This window comes from Sinohyriopsis cumingii, chromosome 5 (genome assembly GCF_028554795.1).
Source record: "Sinohyriopsis cumingii isolate HCF-2022 chromosome 5, ASM2855479v2, whole genome shotgun sequence".
In the NCBI taxonomy this organism is placed as follows: Eukaryota; Metazoa; Mollusca; class Bivalvia; order Unionida; family Unionidae; genus Sinohyriopsis; species Sinohyriopsis cumingii.
The window spans coordinates 90,264,656-90,276,749 of record NC_142965.1 but is presented as its reverse complement, the minus strand read 5'-3'; the positions used below and the strand labels follow the sequence as shown (position 1 = coordinate 90,276,749).

Genomic DNA, 12,094 nt, shown 5'->3' with positions numbered 1-12,094 from the left:
TGAGCATTTGTAAGCAACATATGACACAGCTAATTTTAGGTCATTATTGCTGGTCTCTACATTAAGATAATGTAAATATTTGTTGCAAACATGTTTGTATGGTATTTTGACCTTGGAAGGTTCTAGAGAAGGTGTACCTGCTTGTTTGTATGTTATAAATTGGTTGTTTACTGGTGTTTAGTTCAAGGTTCTTTATTTAAAATGGAAATTTAGACTGTCTAAAAGCGAACTTGTTTATGAAATTAATAGGAGAATGGCCGGTACCCTGATTATCTTATTGTGTCTTAGATTTTATTTACATAGGGTTGTATACATCGGAATTATTCATCGTCACATTCAATACTGGAATTCATTCGGAACAATCTATTATTTTGGACTTGAGATAGAACCTTTAGGATGATTTGGGATTTAATTAATAATACAGTAAGTTCCTTTTAAATTTTCACCTTGTGTTCTCTCGGAAACAATATTATTTGTTGAATTTTACTAAACTTGTTGGTTTCGCTTTGTTATGTTACTTAATTTAAAACCTTAGAGTCGTAACACTGTAGCAGAACATACAAATGCCATGAAAAATGTAGTGGTTTACCAAGTTATGATTAACATTCCGCCTTGTATGAAAATGAACGTATGCATTGTGGCTTTTGCTTTAGCCCATACTGAACTCAACCATTAGGGAATGGATGATCTGAGGCCGGGAAGGAAGTATGCACTCATATGCACAACCTTTGACAAAATAGAGCACATGTTGTTTGGTGATGACTTGGAAAAAACAAGATACCATTTTCTTGGGGCACACGTTCAAACTCAAATGCCTGTTCCAGCCACGTGATCAGCCCGTCAGGCATAATGAATTTGGGAGACTTGGACAACGTAGGTAATAACAATTGTTCCCGGCATTAAACAACTTCACAAAAGTCTCCATTAGCCATTTTAGGACAACAAAGACGATCCCAGAGATCACAAAGTCAAGGGAGGCTGATTCAGTATCAAGTGATTAGGTCAGTACAAGTGAACATCAGCTATGCTATAAAAAATATTGAACAGACCTGAGAATGTCACAGCAGGGAAACCCAAAGAAAATTCAGCCAACTGGCATGATACTACTTCTGACGGAATGGTTTTGGAATGTGTAATATGGTCTAGGCTTGAATCTGAGGAATTTTGCTACCAGCATAACCATCTACAGCCTATACAATTTTCTGATACGGAAACGGCTCTGATTGATCGTGAAATCTGAACTATATTGAGCAGGAAAAGTATTGGAAAAAGTAAACATGAGCATGCGGGCGCTCTACAGATATTATGAACTTCTGAGAGAGTGGTGGGTGTGAGGTGAATGTGATTTGATTTGATGATTTTTAACGTAGCTTTAACAATTTTTCAGTCATATCGCTACGATGTCTGCAATGTGGCAGTTTATAGTGATGTCTAGCACTGGGACATCATGCCGCAGACATGTAGCATGATGTCCAACCCAGTCACATTATCCTGACACCAGGCCTACCAGTCATAACATTAACCTCTTAATGCTGCACGCCAAGAGAGGCAGCTGTTAGTACCATTTTTTAAGTCTCTGGTACGACTTGGCCGGGGATCGAACACACGACCTCCCGCATCCGAGGGTGTGAGCTGAAATTGTTTATATTTGTAACATGCACATTGGAGAGAATGTTAGTATACCTGTATTTTACTTTCATGTACTGTGGCTGTATTTCTTTGCATATTATACCTATGTAAATTGGACATGATCTAAGCACACAGCTAACTAAAACGACTGATCCTTTTGATAAAAACCCAGCCTGAATTAGTCTAAAGAACACTTTCTTTAGCAGTTATCAAAATAGGGAAAATTAATTTTGCCAAACCAGACAATACCAGCACACCTTCCTATCGAAGAACTAGCATAATAGAATGGTACATTTGCAGCTAAAATTATTTTGCAGCCACTTTTTAAAACTTAATCCATAAATGTTTCACTCCTTAATACAAATACTAATTGTTCCATCGACTCTTTCTCAAAATGACAAAAGTTATAAGTATCTAGTGTTCTAGCTTTGTGTAAAACTGAATTTGTACACAAGCTTGCATAATGTTTTTAATTGACTCGGATCATCACAGTGAGCAAGTAAAGAAAATAAATAATTACTTTATCTGAATGTCTAATATCAAATGCGATATTCCATTTCTCGTTTTGACTCTTGTTTATTTAAGAATAACACTACAAATTCTGCATCCCGATTTTATTATTCAAAATATGATAAATGTACATTATAACTTACTCTAAAATGTTTCATATATCCTTGAATTGGCAATATTTCATTCACTATGAAATCATTCCGATTCTGATGAATTCTCCTTATTAATGATATATTCTCTAAAACTGTTCCTTCAATACACATACACTATTACATTCATCATAAGATCTTCACTAAACTTTGTACAAATAAGTACATCAACTAAATGTCCGATAAACTCTGTAAAATCGGTACATCAACTAAATGTCCGATAAACTCTGTAAAATCAGTAAATCAAACCACGTGTCAGATAAACTCTGGAAAATCAGTACATCAACTAAATGTCCGATAAATTCTGTAAAATCAGTACATCAAACCATGTGTCAGATACACTCTGTATAATCAGAAAATCAAACCACGTGTCAGATAAACTCTGTATAATCAGTACATCAAAAAAACGTGTCAGATAAACTCTGTAAAATCAGTACATCAAACCACGTGTCAGTTAAATTCTGTATAATCAGAAAATCAAACCGCGTGTCCGATAAACTCTGTATAATCAGTACATCAAGCCAAGTGTCAGATAAACTCTGTATAATCAGTACATCAAACCACGTGTCAGATAAACTCTGTAAAATCAGTACATCAAGACACGTGACAGATAAACTCTGTAAAATCAGAAAATCAAACCATGTGTCAGATAAACTCTGTATAATCAGTAAGTGTCAGATAAACTCTGTAAAATCAGTAAATCAAACCACGTGTCAGATAAACTCTGTAAAATCAGTACATCAACTAAATGTCCGATAAATTCTGTAAAATCAGTACATCAAACCATGTGTCAGATACATTCTGTATAATCGGAAAATCAAACCACGTATCAGATAAACTCTGTATAATCAGTACATCAAACCACGTGTCAGATAAACTCTGTATAATCAGAAAATGAAACCACGTGTCAGATAAATTCTGTATAATCAATACATCAAACCACGTGTCAGATAACCTCTGTATAATCAGTACATCAAACCACGTATCAGATAAACTCTGTATATCAGAAAATCAAACCATGTGTCAGATAAGCTCTGTAAAATCAGTACATCAAACCATGTGTCAGATAACCTCTGTATAATCAGTACATCAAACCATGTGTCAGATAAACTCTGTAAAATCAGAAAATCAAACCATGTGTCAGATAAACTCTGTATAATCAGTTAGTGTCAGATAAACTCTATAAAATCACTAAGTGTCAGATATACTCTGTACAATCAGTACATCAAACCAAATTGATCGAGAACACAACAAGTTAAAAACAGCCATCAAATTCATACTGACTGAACTGGGTATCTGAGTAAACCATAGTCGCATCTCATAACAGATTTGTAACCAAGCATTGTCAAACTGACAAGATTAATTAAGTGTTTAAACTATAATAGTTTTTAAGCTTTTAAACACATTAATGTAGGCTCATGCTTATTGATTTATATTAAGCTTGGCATATTATAATGTTTCTGCGGTATCGGAAAAGTCTTTGGTAATGGATTTCTATATGACCTTCGTTTAAATTCAAACTTCAAAAAGTTCAGTTGTTCACTACTAACAGCTTTGCATGACTAAATCAGAGGATCTAAATCCGTACAACATTATTAGCCCATAAACTGTAGAACATATAACCTCAACAAATTGTAGGAACTTTATCTAAAATGCTATCTTGAAATATCTGTGGAATCTTCATGACAAATATTACAGATGCCCTCTCCGAACTTAGGTTCAAAGGCAAAAGTGTGGCACTTTAAGGAGTGTGCTACCATAACCCTGGAACACAAAAGAAGAAACAAAAAGAAAGAAATTTGAACCCAACTTGTATAAATTTGGATCAAAAACAATGTCCTGCATGAATTTTAAGTCCGAAATCGGCGCTGTTAGTTTTTGGACTATGATCATTATCAAGGGTTTATTTTATAACGGTTGTAAAAGATACGGCTCAAGCAACAGTAAATTAACTCTGGTCTGACTTGGCTTGTTTGTCTAGCAACAAACGTTCACATGACCATGCCTCTAAGGCGAAATGCAGATATTAAAAAAATATATATAATTATGAACTTGAACTTAGCAAATAGCATAAATAATTTCAACAAAACTGAGCATTTTGGCACGTCGAAATTTATAGTTCAGGCAATTTAAGAATCTGCTCAGAAAATTCATACGCTAGTCAGGGATATTTTTTATTTTTTTAAAACATAGTCCAAATGAACTGTCCCTCTGCAATATTTTCAGCACGTTTTCTTTCTATGTTTAAGTCATTCTTTTTAGTATGCTTGCAAATCTAAGTTCCTCAAATATGATACAACTTTCAACCATTATTCACTCCAAAATTATTATAACTATGCTTTCAAAGAAATCTGAAGAACAATATTGTTTTGAAACAAATAATTCACAAATACGGTACAGCTGTCAATCAGCACTTGTCAATCTTTGTACATGGTGCTTACTTTATTTTTATTTTTTGAAAAACAAATCTCTGAATAGTATTTTCGATTTAAGCCTAATATTTTTCAGACATTGATAAGAAGTTCTAAGGTTGTGTGCTATATTCCACGTACGTATTTTGCTGTCCAAGGGATACATTGAATGAATTATGAAATAAAGACAAAGCCACAGACGAGGAACGATTTGTTAGATGAATTATTATTTTCCAGCGTAATTAATTAATTTGAAAAGCTTGAAGCGAAAAGAAAGGTTGCCTAATACTAATTATTTGGAAGGTCCAATATATATATATATATATATATATATATATATATATATATATATATATATATATATATATATATATATATATATACTCTTATTTTTAATCTTCTTATCAAGAAAACTCAAAATTCCTTGTGTTAGACAACTCTATGGCATATAGTATTAACTATTACCTTGAGATGGCTTATATCACTACAGTTCGACAAGGCAGTTCATCCCTCACTCCCACTTTTAGTTACGTGGTTGGTAATAACGCATCTGGGAAATAAGTTACTAGCAAAGGCATAGCTAATAGCATAATCTATTCGTGACAGGCGTTGAAACGAAAAATGATGCGATTGAAATTAAAAAACTGAGATGATTTGTGCTATCACGACGACCAGTATTATCACTGATAGAGTAATTAAAAAATATTTTAAGAAATAAATATTTTTTTAAAAAAGAAATACTTAGCTTGCACATTCCATTAGATTAACTCAAACTCGATTTTATTAAGATCTTTTGTTTAGCATTTATTTCACACGAGTCACAGAAGAAAGTTCATGAACTACCATTTAGTTGACAAAAGTATCGATAAAAGTACCAGTTAAATAAGCATTGGGGACAAACTTGTTAGGTTGGCAAAGGTTTTTGTCAGGTTGGCAGAATGTTTGCAGGATGGAAGTGGCTCTTTTGCTATGAAGAAATCTTTCTCACCTGGTCTAGAGTGGTTAAAGACTTAACAACCTACAAAGAGACACAAAAAACTCTTGGGGGGGGGGGAAACACTTTATGCTGGGGAAGAAGGGTTCTATGGTAACATGCATAGCATTCTCAAGGAACGTAGCTGTCTGTTCAAACGGTATAAGCGCGGTGTTAACGCGTTTTTCGGCGTCAGCAGCAGCATACATGATGTGTCTATCAGCACAGGCGACATAGGCATAGGGGATTTTTTTGTTCCGGTTGATGGCACACAGATTGCGATCATCCTCGTATTTGCAGCTTAATTCTACGGTGTGCTGTCACCATAGGTTGGGGATACTGAGGGTAAGAAAGCCTTTTGAAATACGGATAATTGCTGAGACAAAGCTGAATACCATCGCAAATTTTGTTTCAAAGGCCCCTGCAGACAATTTTTGACTTTTGTCCCAATGAAAAACTATTCATCTTATGCATGTCGAGCTCACACAAATGAACTGCTGAAAATTCAAGAAAATTAAAAGAAAGGAGAGAAACGTTCATTGAACGCGTTGTGTTTTGTTGGTCTTTTATTGCTTAAATGGAGGAATATGATAGCATCAAAACAGAAATCTTTCGAAAAATTAATAGCTATCGACGCGTTTGTTCAGGCCAGAGATACGCCGATAAGGTGCGGCTATATGCATAAATTCAGTTTTGGAAGTTATGATGAGAAAATGCCTCGCAGTTCACGTTGAGACGTTGCAGGCTGTTCAAGCCAACCTTCCCCGTGCGCACCGGCGTGCATGTGCGTATTATACATTTTCTGAGGGTTGGTTAAACCTTCCATCCTAGCTCGCAACTTTGTGGCAGTTTGATACCAAAATGAGCTGTGTTTTGATTTGTCATTTAGGTTTTCAAGGCTTGATACCTTCCCATTCCATGTCAGGTGAGATACATTTTTTAATATCAAAATAACGCAACCAATCCCAAAATGTTGTCCCCACCATTTCTTAACATAAAGTACAATTTTTCTTTTAGAATACACTGCAAGTAGTTATATGATATAGAAATGACGGAAACCCAGTTACCTGACATATTTATCTCGTAAGATAAGCTTTTACTATGCTCAGCTTGATATTTATTTGTTTAATGTATCGTTCGTTGATTCTGTTTCTCCCTTCAGCATTTGATCACACGTTCTGACATTGTACTACACAGATTAAAAGATTTATCTTTGGCTTGGAGTTACATACACTTCAAATGTAATGGATGGTCATCTCCTTCAGGAACGATACCACACTTAAACCGCACAAGGAAGGCAAGTGAAGGGAGGTAGTTCAGTTGGCTATCCGTCTCATTAATGTTAACATTTACTTCAATATATCGTTAGGAGCAAATTGTATGGCGTATGTATGTATGTATGTATGTATGCATGCATGCATGCATGCATGTATGTATGTATGTATGTATGTATGTATGTATGTATGTATGTATGTGTGTGTGCATATATATGTATGTATGCATGTATGTATGTATGTATATGTGTGTGTGTGTGTGTGTGTGTGTGTGTGTGTGTGTGTGTGTGTGTATGTATGTGGTCACAATTGGCAATCATTTATGATATCAGATAAGACTGAGATGATTCTATCTATTATCTACGTCTAAATGTATAAAAAGTAATAACCTTTTGACATACATACATACATACATACATACATACATACATACATTACTAGTTGTTAATTGGGAAGTACTATCATGATCAGCACATTTAACGTCACATTAATGCGCTTATCGGCTATCTCGCCATGCTTTTCTGCATGCTTTTCCACAGTCAATTGCCTATGTGCACAACATAAATAATTTTTTTTATTTATCTCCCTTAATTTTACCATCGTCTTGATACGTTGCTGTGACAATAATTGTTACAAATATCAATGAATGTTCACAACACTTGTTTCTTTTATTTTAGAAAAAGAATATATATAAACACTTTTCATGACATGCACACATATAATTATAGAAAAATAGCAGATTTCCGACATCATATATAAGGTTGTTACAGACAAGTACATTTAGATGACGAAAAATATCTTTTCTACTTTCTGTCTGTTTAGTTCTAATTAAAAAATCTTGCTAATTCTTGGGTCTTCTATAAGCAAGGGTTGGTTTATGTTTGTAAAGTAGTTTTACGCTGTTTTTATTTGATACATTTAGTAGACTCCAATATTTATTAATTATAAGGCCTACATTAATGAAGGATTATATTGCATTGCGAAAGGAATTATATTTTTCTTTATTGTACATTTTGCTGTGTTTAAAGCCTCATGTTAAGTAAGATTACGGGCTTTGTTCAGCGCACAATCAATTATATGTGTAGGATAATTTCTATTTTAGATATATGTTTTTAAAAAGATATTTTTCGTCATCTAAATGTAATAGACTTCTGTTCTCTCAATGTGCAAATATAAGAGAAAGTACTTCTTTTAGTAGCGCCAATACAAAAGAAGTATTTTCTCTACGTCATAACACTAACTGTGTATCAACGATGTGATAACATGTAAATATATGCAGTATGCAATATGTTGGACAAACACTTCAACAAGTTTCTAAGAGAATGAACAATCATCGCTTTCATATAAAAAATATAGAGATCCTCATGTCTCCTCTAATATTTCAATACATTTTAATGCAAATAATCACCCTTTACTCGATTTTCTTTCATGACAATAGATATTGTGCATGGAGACATGAATAGACTGATAAAAGAAACTTAATGGATTCACAAGTTAGACACTTTGTATCCTTTATGGCCTTAATACCAAGGCACTATGTAAGATTGTATAAAATGTTATAACAAAATTGATATGTTGTATATCCTTTATATATATAATTTATGTATCACTGTTTGTCTCTATTATACTATTTTACTGATTCACTGATGTTAGTATTTCCGCCCTTAAATCGGTTCGAGCAAACTATATGAGATAAGGCAATTTTTTTCTCTCTCTCAATTGTACATACTTTTCAACAGAAAGGCATTAACAATTTACTTATTTGGGAATTTCTAAATATTTGACCATTGGTCTTGCTTATATAATAATGAGGCCTTTGTATAGCGCATAATCTTTAGAAGCTCTAAGCGCTTTACAACATTAGACAACACATATAAGATAAAAAACATACATAATGATATGATTACAAAAACAAACACCATGAAATTAGAAAACATAAGAAACATGCTGAGAATATTAAAGGTAGGAAACATTATTAGGTTTTTAAGTTTGTTAAGTTATGTAACACAGATTCCAACTAGAAAGTAAAAGTGGAAAATTAGGCGATGTTTGGCTACCATTTCAATAGTAAGAGGAAAATTGACTCTGAGTAAACTGCGTTAAATTATTGATGATGCATACTACAGGAACAATATATTTATACAATCAGTTCTTGTCAACAACCTTAATATATATATCAAAGATAATTTCTGTCAATCATAATTTCTGCGCCAATGATAATTCTTGTGTCAATGGTAAGTTCCATGTAGACTGCCTCAGTCTCTTCATAGATCTAAGAGAAAGAAAAGAAAAGAGAGGTATAACCTAAAACCAAAACAGTACAATGTATGTATGTATGTATGTATGTATGTATGTATGTGTCTGATGTGTATTTACGTGTGTGCATGCATGTTTATGAATGTCCCGTATATCTGAATTACCTTGACATTTTACTCTTTCAGGTAATACATCTACCCAGCTGACTATACCCGTACCTCACAACCAAAATAATATTAAATTGAATTCATAGTTTTAATCAAAGTATTAAATCAAGGTTGTCACGGAATTGTATAAATCCCTTTATTTATTAAATGCGTGTTCTGGGGTTTTGTTTCTTGTTTACAACGATACCCAAGTGTGATTTGTGTATAGTGTATAATATACCGAAACAGTGAGTTCAGTTCATCCTATGTCGCACGTGCAAAATGCTTTCCATGAGAAAAACCGAATACTTCCAGCGCACAGATGGTGTATAATAATAATAATAATAATAATAATGAGGACTTTGTATAGCGCATAATCTTTAGAAGCTCTAAGCGCTTTACAACATTAGACAACACATATAAGATATAAAACATATAATAATATTATTACAAAAACAAACACCATGAAATTTTAAAAAAAACCATTAAAAATAAAAAACATGATGAGAATATTTCAGGTAGGAAACATTATGAGATCTTTAAGTATGTTCTTGCAGTCGAAATAAGTGAGTTTTGAGAGCCAGCTTGAATGTGATAACTGTGTCTTTGTGTCACGGTTCAGTGGGCAATTCATTCCACGTTGCTGGGCCTTGGTTTGCAAAACAGCGCTGTCCATATGACTTTGTTTTCATACTCGGAATAATGAGTATACGATTGACAGAGGAGGAGCGTAAGTATCTTGCTGGTGTGTACACATGGGTGAGGTCGGATAGGTATGTTGGACTAGAGTCCGACAGTGAAACGTAGCACATAGAACAAATTTTGTGTTTGATTCTGGATCAAATGAATAGCCAGTGTAGGGTACAGAGCAGCGGGGAGGTGTGCTATGATCGTGTTACTCTAAGCATGATCCGAGCAGCTGTGCTTTGAACTTGTCGAAGTTTCTGGAGTAGATATTGAGATGAACCAGACAGAACTGAGTTACAATAGTCCAGTCTTGAAAGTACTAATGAACACACAAGTGTTTTAGTGGCATCAACTGAAAGATATTTGCGAATTGAGCTGATGCGTCTCAGCTCAAGATATGCAGCCTTGCATATGTTCATGACATGTTGGTGCAATGTGAGAGTACTGTCCAGAGTAACACCTAGGTTTCGTACTGATTGTGTGAATTTAATGTTGGCGTTGCTGATATTTATTGTTTGAGGTTGAGGATGTGAATGAGAAAGTCTTTGTGTTGTGATCAGAATGGTCTCAGGTTCATCAACACTCATCTGCAGCTTGTTACATGTCATCCATGATTTCACATCAGAAATGCACCTGTCTACACCTTGGATGGTAGCATCAACTTCAGTTGGGTGGCTAGATTTGTATATTTGGGTGTCATCAGCGTACAATTTGGTGAGACACTGGGTGATGATCTATGACACTTGAGAGCGACTGAGTGTACAGAATGAAGAGAACAGATCCAACAACAGACCCCTGTGGTACACCACAACATAGATCAACTGGGCTGGAGTGTATTCCATTTGCAGATACAATTTGTGTCCTGTTGACCCAGTAGGACTTGAACCACAGTAAGGTTGTATCTTGAATGCCAAATACATGCTGGAGACGGTGAAGTAATATATCATGGTCTATTGTGTCAAATGCTACAGACAAATCAAGGAGGGTGAGGACTGTAATCTTTCAGCTATCCAATGCAGAGATAATGTCATTCAATACTTTTAGAAGAGTAGTTTCAGTACCGTGGTAAGGGCGATATGCAGATTGTACATTGCTAAAAAGACTGTTTGAATTTAGATGAGATACAAGCTGGGATAGATCAACCTTTTCTAAGATTTTTGATATGAATGGGAGATTAGAAACTGGGCGGTATTTCTTTAAATCGTTACGGTCTAGTGTTGGTTTCTTCAGCAGAGGCTTTACAATGGCAGTTTTGAAAAATGATGGGATCTCCCCGGACGAGAGAGAGGTATTAACAACATCAGTTAGTGAAGGCAATACTGGATCTAAGCACTCAAGTAGCAGTGACGTTGAAATTGGATCCAGTTCACATGACTTTGGTACACTCTTCATCAGGATTGTACGTACAAAATCCATAGAGACAGGTTCAAATGCTGCTCATGGTTGCCGCTCAAATTCTGTATCCCAGCTGTATGGTGACGACGAGTCAATTGAAATTGTGGTGTCAAGCTTATCTCTAATGGTTTGTACTTTGTCACGGAAGAAATTTGCAAACATGTCCGGAAGGACGACTGGAGAGAAGGAAGTTGGAAGTGGTGTTGATTTGTTCCTTGATATTAGCTTGTTAATAATCTAGAAGAGCTTTTTGCAGCTGGAACTTTCCATGATCTTAGTAGTGTAGTGGGCTCATTTCGCTGCATGGACTATATTTGTGACATTCTTCTTAGCGACTTCATAGATTTGCTTATGAATAGTGAGTCTGGTGGAAAGCCAGAGCCTCTCAGCTTTACGGCGGTCTCTTTTAGCAGTGTGAAGCTGCTCCCTAACACTGCTATACCATGGAGAACACTTTTGAATTGATACTCTGCACTTGGTAGCTGGGGCATGTTTGTCAAGCAATGAACGCAGAGAGTTATCGAATTTTCTGTGGTAGGAGGTAGGCAAGTTGTTAGGTTAGCTTGGATGTCGTGCATTAGTTTGGTTCTGTTTATCATGTGGAGGTTTCTCTTAGTAGCAGATAAAGGTGGAGGGTTAGGGACTGATACGTCAAGATGGCATA

General features: G+C 35.0%; 1 long non-coding RNA gene across 1 annotated transcript in view; it reads right to left on the bottom strand.

Annotated features, from left to right (window-relative positions):
- Positions 1-7,645: 7,645 nt before the first annotated feature.
- Positions 7,646-12,094, bottom strand: part of LOC149799732 (uncharacterized) — a 61,283-nt gene continuing 56,834 nt past the window's right edge. The window contains exon 6 of the long non-coding RNA XR_016421213.1: positions 7,646-9,218. This is a non-coding gene — a long non-coding RNA (uncharacterized LOC149799732). The remainder of the gene's footprint in view (positions 9,219-12,094) is intronic.